Source organism: Ranitomeya imitator, chromosome 8, assembly GCF_032444005.1.
Source record: "Ranitomeya imitator isolate aRanImi1 chromosome 8, aRanImi1.pri, whole genome shotgun sequence".
NCBI classification, from domain to species: Eukaryota; Metazoa; Chordata; class Amphibia; order Anura; family Dendrobatidae; genus Ranitomeya; species Ranitomeya imitator.
This window is the reverse complement of record NC_091289.1, coordinates 47,989,822-48,009,710: the sequence shown is the minus strand read 5'-3', so window position 1 is coordinate 48,009,710 and position 19,889 is coordinate 47,989,822.

The window sequence follows — 19,889 nt, the reverse complement described above, 5'->3', positions numbered from 1 at the left end:
TGATGATGAACCATTTTCAGTTATCAAACAAAAGGTTTGAGATGCAAACTGTGCCATGTTCGGATTGACCTAATCGACCATATCTTTACCTGCTGTCATTTATGCAATTGCCTACAGCTTTTTATAAGCCCTATCATTGTAATTGTATTTTCTTAGCATTACTTCTCTTAGTATTATTATTATATTTTTACTTCCTAGATTTTAGTACATGTAAAAGTTCATCGTACGTTTCATTTTTCTGTCCGGTCCTAGAATTTTGTCAATGCATTGCTCTTAATGTAATATTCATTCCTTGTCTTTATTTACAATGGAGGCTAATATTGTACTTTTGTGTTTTCAATACAGGAAGATTAGAGAAAGAAAAACTTCAAAGAAAATGCATTGAATACATTATAGCGGTAACAATCTTAAATGTAAGTAAAAAAAAGAATAATAATGGCACGTAATAAAAAATAATCAAGAAATCACTGCGTTGTCGCTCTATGGCGTCATTTGTTTGGAATGGATTGGGGTGGTTATTTTTTCCTTAACTTATATTTTTTGGGGGGATTTAGTGTGTAAAATGAACACAAACATAATGCATGATGATGATATGATGGAGAATTATGGACATTAATATTATACTATGCCAAAAGGCTTCATATACTGTACACATAACAGCTAACATATCATATACATATGATGGCACATTGATATCTACGACTATGTAATTTTGATGCAGGCAGTTTTATGGATTTAAATAGTATGTTATTTCCTCTGATTAGCGCCTAGCTGCAAATTTAGTGAAAAATAAGCTTTTTATCCAGACAACACACTAATTAATGATAATATATCAAACAACTTACATACCTTATATTGGCCATCAAGACCTAAAAACATTTAACTGCTTGTGGATCACACAATGTCTTAAAACAGTGGTCTGGACGCATATATGGTAACTTTGCAGTGACATTTTAGAACATCATTTCAAAGTCAGAAGTAGGTCGCGGGATGTCAGAAATGACTGGATTACCCATAGGGAAGACTAAGATGGTTCATTACCATTTCTGCCTTCCTGAGCACTGAATGATCTCCATGACCAACAGTGCCTCCTCCTCAGGTCCAAGTGATCATGTGATTGCCGAGTGCCAGAAGGGAGCAGAAGCTGCTTAGCATATCCAGATCAGCTCTGCAGTTTTTGATTCGAGAGGCTGAACTTGCCCTGTAACTGGAGCTAATATGTTAGTCCAGTTACAGGGAAATCAGCAATAATGAAGCTGTGTTTAGATGTTGAATTGGTGCCCAAAGGTCTTTTATGGTGGGCACAATGTGTGAAATAAATGAAAAAAATATAACAAAAGCAAAAAAAACCAAAACATAAAAATAAGGCCCCACGTAGCACAAAAAAATGGCAAAAAGACATTTGAATATCTGAATAAATTAAAACATAAGGGTTCTGAAAACTTCATGGATGAAAAAAACACCTAAATTGTGCTTGGTCATGATGAACTGGTGAAAATGTCCTGGTCTTGAAATAAATACCAAAAACAAAATGATTGTAAATAACACAGAGCAGTGTTCCCCAACTCCGGTCCTCAAGAGCCACCAACAGGTCATGTCTTCAGGATTTCCTTAGTATTGCACAGGTGATGGAATTATTGCCTGTGCAGGTGATGCAATTATCACCTGTGCAATACTAAGGAAATCCTGAAAACATGACCTGTTGGTGGCTCTTGAGGACTGGAGTTGGGGAACACTGACATAGAGTATATGAACAAAATAGCTTTTGTGCATTATGCATATTAAAAGGGATTGTTCCCTTTCAGGTAATTTTCATTCCTGAGGCAGTTTGGTATAAAAAAAAACAAAACAAACTACACTGTATCACCATTCCTGGCTCCACTGGCGAGTCTCTGACGCTGTGCCTGGAATCTAGCACTGATGTCCCCCCGCAGTGTTGACGTGTCACCAGTACTGCAGCCAGTGTCAAACCCCGGGAGCAGTGATGGAGACTCGCCAGGGGACCTGAAGAAGGTGAGTACAGAACTTTTTTTTATGAAACTGTCCCTATTGATGACAATTAACTAACTCTTTAATATATTGTACACTGTACACTTTAGATAGGTTAACTGTTTCTTATGGAGTCTGTCGAGGAAAACATGAGGTTTTTCCTATTTCAAAGGTAATTTTAGGCTGAAACTTTTATAACCTATCTAGATTGGTAAAGATTAGAGATGAGCAAACCCAAATTGTAAAGTTCGGGGTTCATACCAGAGACCTAGTGTCCAGTGCTGAACTCCGAGCACGGACTTCTCCCCGAAGTCCATTTTAGTGTTCGGATGGAGAGAGAGACAGAGATAGTAACCTTTTACAGCACCAAAGTTCAGGTTCTCTTTGACTTCTATAGGGTTTGGGTTGAAGTTTGGGTAGAGTTCTGGTACTCGAACCAAACTTTTGACTAAGGTTCGGTTGAACTCGATGAACCCGAACATCCACGAGTCCGCTCATCCCTAGTAGATATCCAACTCTGGTTCAGCATGTGCCTTGCTGCTCCATTCAAAGTTTTTAGGGCTACCAGAAATAACTGAAAACAAGGGTCCCCTAATTTGGTGATCACCTAGGGGTCTGATGGCTGGAACCTCCATCACTCACCAGTAGATAAGTGATAAATCCATCAATCTGGAATAGTCCTTTAAGCGTATATAATTCCTTTACAGTGTAATATTTACAGTATTTACTGAGACACAATAAACTGTTTTCACTGGAACTTTCACCTCCCAACTTGAACCAACCTCTTCATAACCCATCCTAGAGGTAAAGGTGTTTGTTTGGTCCATGCACAAAAATCAGTGGATACTATATTACTAAGTAGATGGGCCTAAATTTAGTTTCCTAATCACATATTCTACAGCCTAATGGAGGACTAATGAAAGGATTGATATAGTACCCAGTTTAGGCCTTCTCAATTGTAAAAGCCAAGGTAGTTGTCTTATCTGGAAGTACCGGAGCAATCCCTCACCATTAGCACTTCTATTTATTGACCTTATAAACAGGGTCAGTAAGAAAGACTCACAGCTCAATTGTATTAAAAGCAGTAGAGATACTTAATAAAAATATGAGCTCTATGAACAGCAACTTATTAAAAGTTTTAGTGTAAAATGGGCATTATATGTTGCCCGCTGGGCAGTGGGGTACTCAGTACCGAGTCAGGTCGCAAGGGGGATGTCACGGTGGCTGCGACCCGGTCTGTGGCCCTGGGCCTCAACGTTAAAGGGGAATAGTCTTTAAAGGGGAAAATGTTCAAAGTCTGTCGTGACACCACCTGTGGTGTTCGGTCAGTAGTGGGACCGACGCTGCATTGAAGGGGTCCCCTGGGGGATGTTGTGGCTGCACGGGTGTTACACTTCCCACAGGTGAAGCGGGGTTCCCAGGGTTCTTATTGTGTGTGGCCAAGATGATGGTATGTGCCGATGAATAAATGGAGGAGACAAGTTGTAAGTCTTTACCTGGGAGGTTACTGGCCACAGTCCAGGGTACCAGGCACGGATAATGGTGGTCCGGCCGGCTCAGAGGCAATGGATGGTCCCCTTATACCAGTAGAGGTCCGTGAGCCTTTCCAACTAGCACCGTTAAAGGTGAGGTCCCTGCTGCCTGAAGCATCCTCTATTCCACCTGTCCTAAGACAGGTACCTGCATGACGGGCAGCTTGAGCCTTTTTACAGGGACTCTATCATGCCCTGGGCTCCTCAGGTGCTGCTGTGTCTCAGGCGTGGTGCGGGCAGTTAACGTGTAGTGTCGTGCCCTCCGGTTCTGCTCTGTGTCCTAGAGTCCCACAAAAGCCTCGGGCTCCCGGTTCCCGGTACTGCACTTCAGCTCTGAGGGTGCCCTGCCACAGTTTCCCTCTGAGCTCCGTTCCTCTCCTGTGCTCCTTCCCTTCCGGCTACTCCACATTCAACCCTTCCAGGTTATCTGTCCTTCCAGAGGCTGCAGCTCCCTCGTAGCTGCCAGGCCTCTCTGTCTGCACTCAGTTCCAGACTTCCTTCAACTTCAGTGTCTCTCCCAGACTAAACTAACTCCTCCTCCAGGTCAGGATACATATAGCCTAGGGAAGCTCCCCTGAATCTGGGTGCTGAGCTCCCCCTCCTGGCCTGGATTCAGAATATGTTGCATGTGTGTGCCTTACCTAGTGAAGAGAACTCCATTGCCTCTGAGCATATTACTCTCCCCGAAGGGAAAACAACATCACTGCAGCAACCGGTAACCTGGGATGCTGCAATTACACTTTCAACAAACTACTGTATGTATGTAAGTTCTCTGTGGATGCATGCGTCTGTATATACGTCCTCCATGTATGCATGCATCTGAATGTAGAAGATCCTTATATGCATGCGTATATATATGTAGGTTCTCCATGTATGCATGTGTTTATTTGTAGGTGCCCTGTGTATGTATGGGTCTGTCTGTAGGTGCTCTGTGTATGTATATGTCTGTATACAGGTGCTCGGTGTATGCATGCGTTAGTATGTAAGTGCTCTGTGTAGGCATGTGTCTGTATGTAAGTGGTCCGTGCAGGCATGCGTCTGTATGTAAGTGATATGTGTATGCATGCATTTGTATGTAGGTGCAGCGTGTATGCAAGTGCAGCGCCCCAGGGTCCTGGTCATTGCAGTAATGTCGTTCTTCCACCAGGGGGAGTGATGTTACGTCTGATGGCAATAAAGGAGATCACCTTACCAGGTATCACAAACCACACAACACACTTCACACTCCAGTCCACCAGGGGGAGCTATGCTCCTATTTAGTAGGGCACTCTTCACAATTAGGTAAAACTGATGGGCTGGATAGGAAGTTGGGCAGAATCTGACTGGGCTTGACCCAGGCAGCACCTGTCAGGCAGACAGGGGAAAGGAACATCATCAAACAGCTGCAGACAGAGAGGTCCCTGACAGGGGTGGGATCCTGTCAGAGGCCTAGATAGAGGGCCACGAAGCTGCGCCTGCCCCACATGCGGCAGCATCCTAAGAAAGGACACGAAGGGAATTGCGTTGCTGAGAGTGAGAAACGAAGTCATAGCAAAGGGAGAGAAAACAAAAGGAGTTCGGCCCTGTAAAAGGCTGCCTCCTTCTGAGGCGCAGAAGCCGGTAGCCAGAACACCTACACCTAGAGAGCAATCGTCTCCAAGCCTTGCTTCAGAGACTGGCAGGACAGCTAGTTCCATATTAGTTGCCCGACCCATACCCAGGAGGCACGGTGGCAACTTGTGGGGGCTGGGGCATCGTAGGGTCCCTGTAAAAAGCCTCAGGCCATCAGTCATATGGGTTTGTCCCATCCATACCATCTGGGGGACAGAGAGAAAGAGACAGAACATCTAGAACACCAACATCAGTTGTGAGGACCTCACCGAGAAGCTCAGCAGGGAGGTACTACAACACTCAGGTGCTAGAGGAAGGCTACTGATTTCCACCTGGATAAGGGGACAATGGATTTGCCTTCAGACCGGCTGGACTCTGCCTGCCCTGTGATCCGGTGCTCTGGACTGAGGACGCTGAAGCCTTCAGTAAAGGTAAAGAGACTGCAACCTTGTGTCCTCGTTCTTCACTGCACCTCACACCATCTACCATCTACACTCTGGGAAGCCCTGGGGACATACTTTACCTGTGGGAAGGGTTACCAACTAGCTGCCATCACATCACCCCAGCGGACCCCTAAGCAGCGTCGGTCACCCTGACTGAATACCACAGGTGGGGTCACGAACATTTCCCCTCTAAAGACATTTCCCCCATTTATTAACGGACGTCCCCTAGGGCCACGGACCGGGTCAGCCACCGTGACATCCCCCTTGAGAACCGAAGGGCCCGACTCCAAGTACCCCACTGCCCCAAAGGGGGGGCGATCCACATGCGTCTATTTGTAGGTGCCTTGTGTATGCATGCAGGTGCTCTGTGTATGACTGTGCCTGTATGCAAGAGCTCTGTGTATGCATGTGCAGCGTGTATGCATGCGTCTGTATGTAGGTGCTCCGTGTATGCAAATATTCATGTGTGTGAATGGTCCAAAGTCCAGACCTAAATTCCATTTATTGTTTGTGGCAAGACTTGAAAAAATTGCTGTTCACAGACGCTCTACCTCCAATCTCACTGAGCTAAAGCTCGTTCGCAAAAAAAGAATGGATGAAAATGTCAGTCTCTAGGTGTGCAAAGCTGGTGGAGACATACTCTAAAAGATTTGCAGCAGTAATTGCAATACGTTTAAGTTTGTTGGTGTAACTTGAAAAAATGGAGAGACGTTCACGAGATATGAATACTCTTCAAGACACTGTATATATTGTATGGATTCACTCTCTCTGGTAGTTTATAACCTTATCACATGCACAGGGTTTTAATGTGATAATGTTTATTTCAACAGGTTGCACAGCACCAAAACCAAAATCATAAACATAAAACCCTAGCCTTGTCCAGGCACTAACTAAACAGTATAGATCCTACTTCAGATACCACTGCGCTAGCCCCAGTTGAGTTAAACAAAACTGCTATTGTCCATAGCAGCCACTGATACTTGCAGTTTGATGCACATATACTGTGCAGTCTCTATTCAAAAATATTCTGGCTTGTTTCACTCTATATCTTCAGCACACATCTAGTCTGCTCAGCCTCACTAGCCTGTTTATATACAGAGCCAGCCAGGTGCACCTAATTAGGTCCGGCAGAGCTAGGATTTAACACTAGCCTATCTGGCATTGCTACATACCCTCCCCCTCTGCCCAAAGATGAGGGCTGGGCACCATCTACCAACACGCAGTTGCAGCGCCCCAGAGTCCTGGTCGTTGCAGTAATGTCGTTCTTCCACCAGGGGGAGCGATGTTACGTCTGATGGCACCAAAGGAGTTCACCCTGCCAGGTATCACAGCCACACACACACTTCACACGCTGGCCACCAGGGGGAGCAAAAGGTTCTATCTATTAGGCCACTCCTCACACTTGGGTAAAATGGGGGGTTGGTTAGGAAGATAGGGAGAGAAGAAGTGGGAGTTGGAGAGTTGGAGCAAGGAGGAGAGGAGAGGAGCAGACTGGGCTCGGCCCAGGAAAGGGAAAGAAGGACACGGAGCTGCGCCTGCAACCCATGCGGCAGCCTCCTAAGAAAGGACAAGAAAGGAAGTGTGCCATAGTGAGTGAGCACAGAAGTCATAGCAACAGAAGTAAAACATCAGTGGGAGACCAGCTAGAAGCAGGCTGCCTCCCACTGAGCGCAGATCCGGTGGCCGGAACACTGAGGGAGTAATAGACTCTACGCTTTACTTCAGAGACCGGCAGGGCAGTCGATTCCAAGTTGGCTGTCCGACCTAAACACCTAAGCAGACAAGGTGGCAACGCGGAGGAGGGGCGATGCTAGGGTCCCTATAAAATAGCCTCAGGCAACGACCGTCATACGGGTTATGTCCTATCCATCTGGGGGACAGAGAGAGAGAAGTAACAAGAGTGAGGACCTTATGGTAGCTAATGCAAGTAGGGACCTACTACGTTACTGTGCGCAAGAGGAAGGCTACTGACTTCCACCTGGATAAGGGGACTCTGGAATTGCCATCAGAGCGGTCGGACTCTGCCTACCCTGTCATCCGGCACCCTGGACTGTGGATGCTGAAGCCTTCAGTAAAGGTAAAGAGACTGCACCCATTGTGTCCTCATTATTCACCGTGCCTTGCACCATCACCATCTACACTTCTGGGAAGCCCTGGGGATATACTTCACCTGTGGGAAGGAATATCATCTAGCTGCCATTCCATAACCCCAGCGGACCCCTAAACAGCGTCGGTCACCCTGACCGAATACCACAGGTGGCGTCACGAACACTACCGTTATCTACAAACTCTACCCTTTTATTAGGCGCCCGTCATAGGGCCACGGTCCGGGTCGGGCCACGGTGACATCCCCGCTGAGGGAACTGAAGGACCCGGTACTGAGTACCCCATTGCCCTTACGTGGGGGCGATCCACAGTGCCTACACGGCTTTAAATTGACCTAAACATGAGGCTCATACTTGATGACACGAGGGTGACCTAGTACCTCCATATGCAAATTGCCTCTTCAGATACAAAGAGGACTTGTATTCTATAGCGCCACCTGTTGGAAGCAGCAATCCTACAAGTCACAATCAACCCTTTAAAAAGTCTTGCAATATGACAGGATAAAAGTCAAATCAGAATCTCAATTTGCAGACACAGTGTTTCGAGCTATTGGCTCTTGTCAGTGCAAAGTATGAGAACTGACTTTGCTTTCATGGATTTCAGTAGTGAGTGGATAAATCGGTCCACTACCACTCTTTTCACCATACGTGCTGGAGAGCAGGTCTTGGGCGGTAGCCATTTTTACACCAGGTGTAACAGATTAAACATCTGGGACCGGTGAGGTTTATCCCTTTGGTAACACCAGAGGTGCAACCGTTGTGCCTGGACCGCCAGGGTGATGTCCTAGCATGCCATAATCTCCACCTTCAGCTTGTCATACTCCTTGGCTTCCTGCAGGGCAAGGTCGTAGTACATTCTGTGGCTCCTCAGTAAGGTATTGAGTTAGGACTTTTGCCTATTGCTCTGGAGGCAGTATCTCTCTGTCTGCCAACCTCCAGATACAGTCAGGAAATCCTCAATGTCGTCCTCCAGAGTCACCTTCTGTAAGGACTCCTGTCTATTTCTCTTTATCTGGCTACCTTCACTTTGGCTGGCAGGTGGTGTCATCTTTTTGGTCCGGACAGTTTGGGACAGGAAAGCCATCTACTACTGATACAGCTGCTGAACCTGCAGTAACTGCCACTCAAACTGCTGGATCAGGGGTTTGTTCGTCTCTTGTTGGTTTTGATCCTGCTACAACTACAGATTGGCCTGGACTAGCTGCTTAACCTTATTTCCACAGGTTACAAAGTGCCAAAAACAAAATGACAAATGTAAATCCCTAGCCTTGTCCAGTCACTAACTAAACAGTATAGGCCTGACTACATCAGACACCCCTGACGTATTATATATAATATAATACCTATTGGTCCCACAAGGGGACTTTGACATGTGATCCTTAATCACATTGATAGTACAGTGTGCAACCTATGTAGAACAGGTAACTATCTAACCTGTCAGTGTTTGGCAGACAGCCCATCTGGCCCCGCCCTAGCACAATCTGATTGGCTGAGGGATATGGCAGACTTGGAGGCGATTGTTAGGCATTCGTTTTGCCATAGCAACCATTGTCACCCTGCAATTGTGCTGCGGGGAAGCGAATGGGCTCACAAAGGGAAGTTTTTTTTACATCGTTAAACTCCTCACTTTTCGCTGTTACAACTGACAGAGATGTGAGGGGTCAATGTGCTGGGATGAGAGTTATGTCCCAGTCCCAGCACACAGAGCAGGAGCCTGGCTGTGTAAAACAGCCGGCTCCTTTTGTAGATAGGATGGGCACAACTCCTGAGCCCAAGTCATCTGTCTCATATGTCGGATTGCTGGAAATCACCTGCAATCTTGATGTGCAGTAATCAGGAAATAACAGTGTCACTCTGAAAACAGTCAGCATGTCAATTCACAAATCATTTCACAGGGAAACATATTTATGAATCGCTCACTTAATTATTAATTGACTGTGACTGACTATTTACTGAACATCTATCGTTTTTTTTAAATCCCTATTAGTATTACATTGATCGCAGGGCACTTAGGGGATTAGTAAAAGTACTCAGCTCTTGCATAGTAATTGTGCATACAGCAGGATGACAGAATTTACTGACAGTATTAACCTCAGTCCTGCACGATGCGTGGAGGCTCATATGTTATTATCAGAGACCAAGCATTTCACCCTGAGATCTCAGCACGTGTAGAAAAAGAGATTAACATGTAGTAATGATAATGAAAAAAAAACTTATGGGGATGGGAATAAGATTGTAAAATATGATGGGCCTTTATGAAAAGAACCAAGTCATCTGCGATGTGAGTATTGGATTTCTGATGTATGGGATAGCAATTTGCATCATATCCTACATAAATCTGTAAATCATATCAACTATTATAATAGCAGAGGGGATGTGCACATAATAGGTGCAGAAGAACTACTCAGCATAGATTTATTCATACATGTAATAGCTCAATTTAGTTGATAGGTAAAGAAGATCTTCCTAAAGGCTCAGGCACGGAGCATAGCTGCATATCTGCAGTCTTTATGTCATTGCACGGAGGTCATATCATCCTCTGGCCTCTTCGGTTGCCATACAGAGCTCCATTTATATGTAGAAATCTACTATATTTTGCAAAGCCTAGCATTTATCATTGTATAACTCTTAAATGAGGGCCTAAGGGGTAATATCCCTCCTTGCGGAGAGTGCCAAGCTGGTGTAAGGAGACTTTTAGGCCATGCAATGCCCCTATGGGAATTTAAATATGCAAACAGTCTCTTAAGAAGAAAGAGGACATGATCTCTGGTGCCACAATCCTAAAAGTCAATATCGACCCATTAATAAGCCTTGACACTTCATGTAGGATAAGAAGCCAAACCAGAAACTCCATTTGCAAATATGTGTTTTGGGGTGTTGCCCCTCCTCAGTGCAAAGCAGGAGATCTGATTTGGCTGAGGAGGCTATTTGCATGCGTAAATTCCCAGAGGAGCATTGCATGGCCTATCACTCTCCACAACGAGTATAAAGAAAGGAACGGCACTAGAGCAATACGATTCCCAGTAAGCAGGACTAATGGCGAACAAACGACTGTCAGGCGTCACGAATGCTAGGGGCTATGGTGCTCAGCATACAAAATGTGTAACAGGAGTCCATATAAGATCAAGAGAAGAGAAAATATGCGGCACTCACCCCAAGTTAGCAGTGGAAATCGTGAACTTTATTGGAGAAAGTATATGGAGTACATCCGTCAGGATAACAGGTATACAGGAGGGTGCGGTATTGGAGTATGGACAATACAATACTGCTAACTTGGGGTGAGTGCCGCATATTTTCTCTTCTCTTGATCTCGTATGGCCTATAACTCTTCTTACAGTGGCTTGGAAACATCCCCCCTTTGAATCGCAGTCAGATTCCTCTCACATAGCCAAATCAGATCTCTTGCTTTGCACTGAAGAGGGGCAGCATCCCGAAACAAGTGTCTGCAAATTTGTTGTAAATCATGTGGCAAAACTCGATATTGACTTTTAGGATTTACAATGTCCAGTATTTGGCGCCAGAGATTAAGTGATCTTCCTTCTGAGGAGGCTATTTGCATATTTAACTCTTAAATGTTATTTATAGCCAATATAGGAAACTCTGTATTGTGTCTTAAAAAATCTGCTACTTTCTGAGCCATTTCTTGCCCTCTCACTTGCGCGATGAACTCACCCAAGGCTGAGACAAGGGGTAGGCACCTTCCTAAGATGCTACCTCCTGCCTCCCCAAGGGGGGCGCAGTTTGGGGAAAAAAATCCTGATGGTGTTGAATGCCTGTGGCTGCTAGTATTCTGATACAGGTAGTGACACTGGTGCAGCCATAATTTGATAGCTGCAGTCCATGGAGCACTAACTATAGCAGCACACAGCACTTAACCTTGGTTAGGTCACTTGGCTCTTCAGAGTAGACTAATGTGTCTATTATCATCATCTCCTTTTTCCCATTTATGTTGGGCGATTTATTTTATTCCAGGTCACTTTATATTTAATTAACTAATTTTGTATATACTATGCAAACTTGAAAAGACTCTTTTGCCTAATTGGTAAATATTATATTACCTTTATATCTTATTTTACTCTGTGACCATTGTGTTAGTTAACCCCAGTGACTGCATTTTGTGAGGACTTCCCCTTTTTCTCTCTCTTTAATTCTTATATAATCCATCATATTTGTTTGGGTTATTTTAATCATGTACTGAATAAAAATTGTATTATTCTTTTGAAATATTGTCCGTGTATCATATTTGTAGGTTTGCTTAATTGAAACATGATCGAACAATGAATGATTCTATATCTAACTTTGAAAACTCACTCAATGTTGAGCCTCACCCCTAAAATACACAACTTTTTTTTACCTTTGCTGATATTTTTGGGTGAAAAAGGAACAACTTTATGGGAAGTGGTCATCAGAACGGGAGGAGGGTGCTTTAGGGGGCCTATTACCTTACTCTCTGACTGTTCATTGGGGAGTGAGGGGGCACCATTGGCTTCATCTGCCTAGGGCACCAAAATACCTTGATCCGGACCTAACAGCATTTCCTCTGAGAGTCCACAGGCGCAATCTAATGACGTTATCATGTTTCTTAGCATGAATCTCAGTACCACAGACTGAATGATGGAAGAGGGATCCACCATTTTATTCAATGATATTTGCATTCTAAGGATGCAGATACCACTGAAATTGTGAGATCTGGTGGGGAAATAGTGGTGCTGTTAGGTACTGGGGATCCCCAATCCATGGGCAAGAACGCCACTGTTTCCATCTCTTTGACTGTCCTAGGTTGTGGGTTGGCCAGGAAAAGCCAAAGAGGCTGAATAAGGTCCATGGGTTACAGTTTGTCCTAGTCTGATGTTTTGCATTCAAACAAATGCTTAAACCTGGGGAGATTTAAAAAAAAAAAACAACCAATAACGTTAATGATAAAATAAAAAATATTTTTAACACGTATCAAAACCCAAAATAGGGTAAGCAAAAAAGGGAGTGTGGGCGGGAGCCTTGAAGAAGGAGAACAATCAAGAATGGGAACACAACACAATAAATATCCCATGAGGGTTGGATAGGACAATGCTATAACAAACTGCAATAACAGGGACCATTAATTTTAAAATAGAGGTGGAAGACAAAAAGAGGAAGGGGTGGACTTCTGAAACCAAGCTATTAGGTGTCAAGATAATGGAGCGTGAGAATACTTTGTACTCTATCAAAAGAGGATCTCAACTCCTCGCTGGTCCAATACAATATAAGAAAGGAGAGGAAACATTTTTAAAAAATAATTATCCAAACTATGATGTTGTTAGTTTGGGTGTTCAGACCAGTAGTGAAGTGAATAGTGAAGTGGTGAAATGCACCAATAATATGCTCATTTTAAATGGTTTTAGATGGGCCTGACTACGGTACATCTACAACGGCTGGCAATCATCCAACAAAGAGAAAAACAAGTACTCGTCAGGTATGTTGATTTTTAAGCTTAAATATCATCATTATCATATTAAAGATTGCCATGCATATAGCCGACCAGCGGTCATGAACGGCTTAGATTGGCCTTTCTAAAAAGTCATTAAAAATCATTGCACCAGAAGAACGAGAATTTTGCTTGTTCGTTGGATGATTGCCAACCTGTTTGGATGGGCTGATACTTGTAGTAGTGAATGAGCGTTCCTACGAAAGCGCGTTCCCTAATTATTGGCTCATCTAAATGGTCCATGACTCTCTACCTCCTATTTTTAGGATTAGTTCAAATCTCAAAGGGGTTTCATAAGATGAGAAAAAAGGGTCTAATTTTTCTCCCACAAATGGTGCCGTTCTTGGCCATAGGATGCGTCTCATTACGTCTGAGTCACAATTAACTACCTTTTATTGCTCAGCAGTTCCTATCTGAATTAGCACTGACATCAGAGGTGGGTAAAAGAAACACTAGAGGAGTTAAAGGGGTTGTCTGGCTTTTAAAAAAAAATGAGCAATTTGCTCCCTGCAGTCACAAAAACCGGACTTCATCACTTTTGGTCTAAACCAGTGTTCCCCAACTCCGGTCCTCAAAAGCCACCAACAGGTCATGTTTTCAAGATTTCTTTAGTATTGCACAGGAGATTCTTGCGTCAGCTGGACAATCAAGAGTCCCAACACCTATGTAATACTAATGTAATCCTGAAAACATGACCTGTTGGTGGCTCTTGAGGGCCGGAGTTGGGGAACACTGGTCTAAACGGAGAAAACTGGAGCAGTGGCTGTGGGTGACGGGGCATTAAACCAATGAGTATTGGCTCATTTGTTATTTTAGTATGTCCTGGCTTTGACAATTTTTTTTAATGTTAAATAACCCCTATTAGGCCGGAGTAACACGAGCGATAACTATATCTTCCCAGACAATCGGATCGAATATCCTAATGACACTCTGATCAAACTCTGATCCGAGCGATATCTCTGATCCAATAATGGAAGCACAGATGAGGAGAAGATGGAGAACTTAATTTCTCCATCTTCACCATTGTCTGAGTTCACTGTATCACATCTGACTGCAGTCCAATGTTTTACAAACACCTATAGACTTGAAAGGGTGCGTGTCATCCAATTTGTGGATCACATCGCAACTTGCTGCAATTTTTTTCCACAGAGGGCTGGCTCATACAACCGTGTAACTCGGATGAGTGGTATCATGTTTTTTTGCATAGCACTCAGACCACTCAGACGTGGCAGTGCAGATCTGCATTTTTTTTCTCTTGCCGAATCGGTCTGCTGAAAAAAATCCCAGCATGCTGAGAGTGGCTTCGCAAATCAGATCATGCGCACCCATATAAGTCTATTTACGCTGATGCAGACAATGGAGAAGATGGAGAAATTAAGTTCTCCATCTTCTCACCTGTGCTTCCATTATTGGATCACAGATGGCATTCGAACCAGAGTTTGATCAGAGTGTCACTAAGTTCTCCGCACTTGTGATACGATTTCCTCATTCGATAGAATCGGATCACAGTGACCTGACACTCGGCTCAAACTCTGATCAACTTGAGCCGAGTGCCACTTACATAATTGATCTGATTCTCTCGCAAGAGGGACTCAACACTCCTGTGACTGCCACCAGATTTGCTCTATGGGAAAAGACTGAAATCTGCACTGCCCCATTATATAACATTGGTCGAATGCCATCAGAAAAAACATCGGAAAGCACTCGTCCGTTGTGTGAGCGAGCCCTAAGTCACACTGTTCCCTTTCTCAGACGGTGGTTAGTATCAGATTTTTAATAGAGTACCTTTGTCTTTGAGACAAGACAACAAATAATTATTTTGACATGCCGAGTGCATAACTCATTTTTTACAACACTAATTTTACAAGGTCGTAATCTCTTGGACTTGTAAAATGCATTGATGCTCCTGGCCTTTTCCATTTTTTATTTTGTATGCTCGGTAGGACGCGCTGCTCGCATGAGCCGCTGTGATTTGACCACTGCCAATAGTAGTCGTCTGTTGGCAGGATACAGATAAAAACACCTGCTCTGAGACTTATATATAGACAGAGCATGTCCAAGTGATTGAAATAGCAGCCTCCTCCTTGTCTGCGAATCAGCAAATTGTGTCATTGTATGTTCTGTAGAATAACATATTTATTGCACTTTGAGATGATCCAAACCTTTAGTCGATGCCTGCAAGATGTCATTGGAACAGTTCCTATGTGTAGCTGCCAATCTCTCCATAGATGAGCAATGATACAACATAACATAGGTTCCAGCAATCAGAATTTAAAGGGAACCTGACATTAGAGTCATGTTGCCCGTATTACAAGTCTGGCTGCACCAGTACAACCAGGCCTCATTTACTCTGAAAACATAGTTTGAAGATCCTACTGAAGACTATAGGGAGAGACGTGACTAGTCTAATGCAGACAGCGGATTACTTTACCCAACAGCACTCCATTTGATTGACAGGCCTCTACCATATGTCTACAAAGAAAGAAACCTGTCAATCAACTAGGATGGAGTGGGAAGAAGCTGCCTGGGGGACTTTATTGGACTAGTCAAGGCTCTCCCTATGGTTCTCAGATGGATCTTCAAACTATGTTTTCTCTGAAATGTTGCAGCATTTGAGAGTAAAAGAGTCATGTAGCCAGGCTTTGATTTATGCTGCCTGGGTAGCGTGAATATAATGAAATAAAGAATTACCAACAATAAATTAAAGATATATCCTAGAATACCAAAAAATGAAGAGAAGCCCCCAAAAAGTATTCAAAAAGAAAAAACCCAATTCAATTATTCACAGTAAATACTTTATTTGGAAACAGATAACATAGTAACATAGTAACATAGTTAGTAAGGCCGAAAAAAGACATTTGTCCATCCAGTTCAGCCTATATTCCATCATAATAAATCCCCAGATCTACGTCCTTCTACAGAACCTAATAATTGTATGATACAATATTGTTCTGCTCCAGGAAGACATCCAGGCCTCTCTTGAACCCCTCGACTGAGTTTGCCATCACCACCTCCTCAGGCAAGCAATTCCAGATTCTCACTGCCCTAACAGTAAAGAATCCTCTTCTATGTTGGTGGAAAAACCTTCTCTCCTCCAGACGCAAAGAATGCCCCCTTGTGCCCGTCACCTTCCTTGGTATAAACAGATCCTCAGCGAGATATTTGTATTGTCCCCTTATATACTTATACATGGTTATTAGATCGCCCCTCAGTCGTCTTTTTTCTAGACTAAATAATCCTAATTTCGTTAATCTATCTGGGTATTGTAGTTCTCCCATCCCCTTTATTAATTTTGTTGCCCTCCTTTGTACTCTCTCTAGTTCCATTATATCCTTCCTGAGCACCGGTGCCCAAAACTGGACACAGTACTCCATGTGCGGTCTAACTAGGGATTTGTACAGAGGCAGTATAATGCTCTCATCATGTGCATCCAGACCTCTTTTAATGCACCCCATGATCCTGTTTGCCTTGGCAGCTGCTGCCTGGCACTGGCTGCTCCAGGTAAGTTTATAATTAACTAGGATCCCCAAGTCCTTCTCCCTGTCAGATTTACCCAGTGGTTTCCCATTCAGTGTGTAATGGTGATATTGATTCCTTCTTCCCATGTGTATAACCTTACATTTATCATTGTTAAACCTCATCTGCCACCTTTCAGCCCAAGATTCCAACTTATCCAGATCCATCTGTAGCAGAATACTATCTTCTCTTGTATTAACTGCTTTACATAGTTTTGTAACATGAAAACAACATGTAGACAAGGACATAATAAAAATGTATAAAAAACAGCTCAGTAGGGGGAAGGGTATGTTCAAGGGATCAAAAATGAAGACCACCATTCCAATTATATATGCCTCCAAAACAAATGCACACGTGGCTAAATATACATAATTACACAAAAAGTAAATTGAATTATAATAAGTGTTCAATGACAATAAATTCAATGAATATTAAAGTGCATTTAATAAAGTGCATGTACGGTAAATAATTTAATGATGGAAACCTATAACCTATCCTACAGGTAATAAATACTTAGGACGCATTGCTAACATCCTAGATAGTATCAATAAAGTGCTGAAAAGTGCAATTTATATACTAGATAACAGAGAGTCTACTTAGAAGGCATGATTGTTATGGAGATTATTGAAAAACATGGATAAATACCAAAAGCAATATATTCAAGGACATACCACAACCCCCTACCATCAGTCCAATGCCGTTTCGCTACTGCTTCATCAGGGAGTGTGGAACTTGGGGGAGAGCAATGTGTTTATAAGACCTGCTGCACATAATTACCAAAGGGGAAAGTGCCATAGTACCGAGCACCGTCATTCATGTGCATGTTCTCCCCCCTCTATCACACTCCCTGATGAAGAGGTAGCGAAACGGTTGTGGTACATCCTTGCATATATTGCTTTCGATATTTAAGTTTTTCAGTAATGTGACCCAATTCTATCTCCATAACAATCATACCTTCTAAGCAGTTAACTCAGTTATCTAGTATATAAATTGCACTTTTCAGCGCCTTACGTATACTATCTAGGATCTTAACATTGCGTCATAAGTATTTATTACCTTTATGATAGGTTATATGCTCTCCATCATTACATCATTTATATGCTCTTTATTATATGCACTTTTTTGGTTCTTTGGTTGATGTTTTTTTGCTTCTGTTCTTTTCTTCAACCTGAAGTGTAGTCGTGTGATCAGTTGGATTTTCTGCCAGGAATTTTGCATCTCATTTGCAGAGAACCCATCATATCAAACAATACAAGTGGATTTTGCAGTGCAAAGAATAAACTCCAAAACAAAAATGGTTAAAAAGGGTGAAAAGTCCATTCATACACCAAAAAAAAGGACTGAAAAGATCTGATTTGTTGGCATGTTCTGCAGTGGAAATTTCCACTACGTGTGAACATAGCCCAGAACATGTTACTTTCTTTGCACTGCAGATTTTTCTTGGCCGCTCATTGCTCTGTAAGTTGTGTAAGGGTAATGAGAACTAGTTGCCAGGGATTTAACTTCACCCGTGACCATCAACTCTGCAAGCACAGGGTCAGCTCGCCAGTGTGAGGATCTTGCCAAAAACACCATATAGATCAACTTTCTGGAACCCTATAACGTTAACTTAGAAGATTAAGAGATGTGTTTATGGAGATTGTGTTTAAAGAGTGGCCATCATTTTATTTTTTATTTTATACATCAACAGTACACATGAAAATAAGCAACTTTATAATATACAGGTCTTCTCACAAAATTAGAATATCGACAAAAAAGTTAATTTATTTCAGTTCTTCTATACAAAAGTGAAACCCATATATTATATAGAGTCATTACAAACAGAGTGATCAATTTCAAGTGTTTTTCTGTTAATGTTGATGATTATGGCTTACAGCCAATGAAAACCCTAAAGTCATTATCTCAATAAATTAGAATGATTAACAAAAAACCTCCTGAAAAGGCTTCCTAAGCATTTAAAAAGGTCGCTTAGTCTGTTTCAGTAGGCTCCACAATCATGGGGAAGACTGCTGACGTGACAGATGTCCAGAAGGCAGTCATTGACACTCTCCGCAAGGAGGGGAAGCCACAAAAGGTTATTGCTAAAGAAGCTGGCTGTTCACAGAGTGCTGTATCCAAGTATATTAATGGAAAGTTGAGTGGAAGGAAAAACTGTGGTAGAAAAAGCTGAACAAACAACCGGGATAACCGCAGCCTTGAAAGGATTGTTAAGAAAAGGCCATTCAAAAATTTTGGGGAGATTTACAAGGAGTGGTCTGCTGCTGGAGTCATTGCTTGAAAAGCCACCACACACAGACGTATCCAGGACATGGGCTACATGTGTCAAATTCCTTGTGTCAAGTCACTCATGACCAATAGACAATGTCAGAAGCGTCTTACCTGGGCCAAGGAGAAAAAGAGCTGGACTGTGTCTCAATGGTCCAAGGTGTTGTTTTCAGATAATAATAATAATAATCTTCATATAGCGCCAAATTATTTCGCAGTGCTTTACAGTTTAACAGTTTCAAATACAAACAGTAACAACGTTAAAAGTACAATAATTAAAGCAAAATAAAACGACCCTGCTCGTGAGAGCTTACAATCTACAATGAGGTGGGGGAGATACAAAGTACAGGTGTGTATTTACAATGATGTATTTACAATCATGTTCCAGCCATCTTCAGGGGGTGGGGGTAGATGGAGATAGTGAATGGGCTACACACACACAAACATAAAATGACTTTGATTACTGAATGTGATAGGCCGCTCTGAACAAATGTGTTTTGAGCGAGCGCCTAAAACTATGCAGATTATGGATGGTCCTAATATCTTGGGGTAGAGCATTCCAGAGGATTGGCGCAGCACGGGAGAAGTCTTGGAGTCGGGAGTGGGAGGTACGGATTAGTGCAGAGGTTAGTTGAAAGTCATTTGCAGAGCGCAGAGGTCGGTTAGGCTGATAGACAGAAATGAGGGAGGAGATGTAAGGGGGTGCCGCACTGTGGAGAGCTTTGTGGGTGAGAACAAGTACTTTGAATTGTATCCTGTAATGAATGGGCAGCCAGTGTAACGACTGGCGAAGAGCGGACGAGTCCGAGTAACGATTAGCCAGATGGACGACCCTGGCTGCTGAATTAAGGATAGACTGGAGAGGGGAAAGTCGAATAAGGGGGAGGCCAATTAGTAGAGCATTACAGTAGTCCAGGCGGGAGTGGATCAGGGCGACAGTGAGGGTTTTTGTTGTTTCCATGGTGAGAAAAGGGAGGATTCTAGAGAT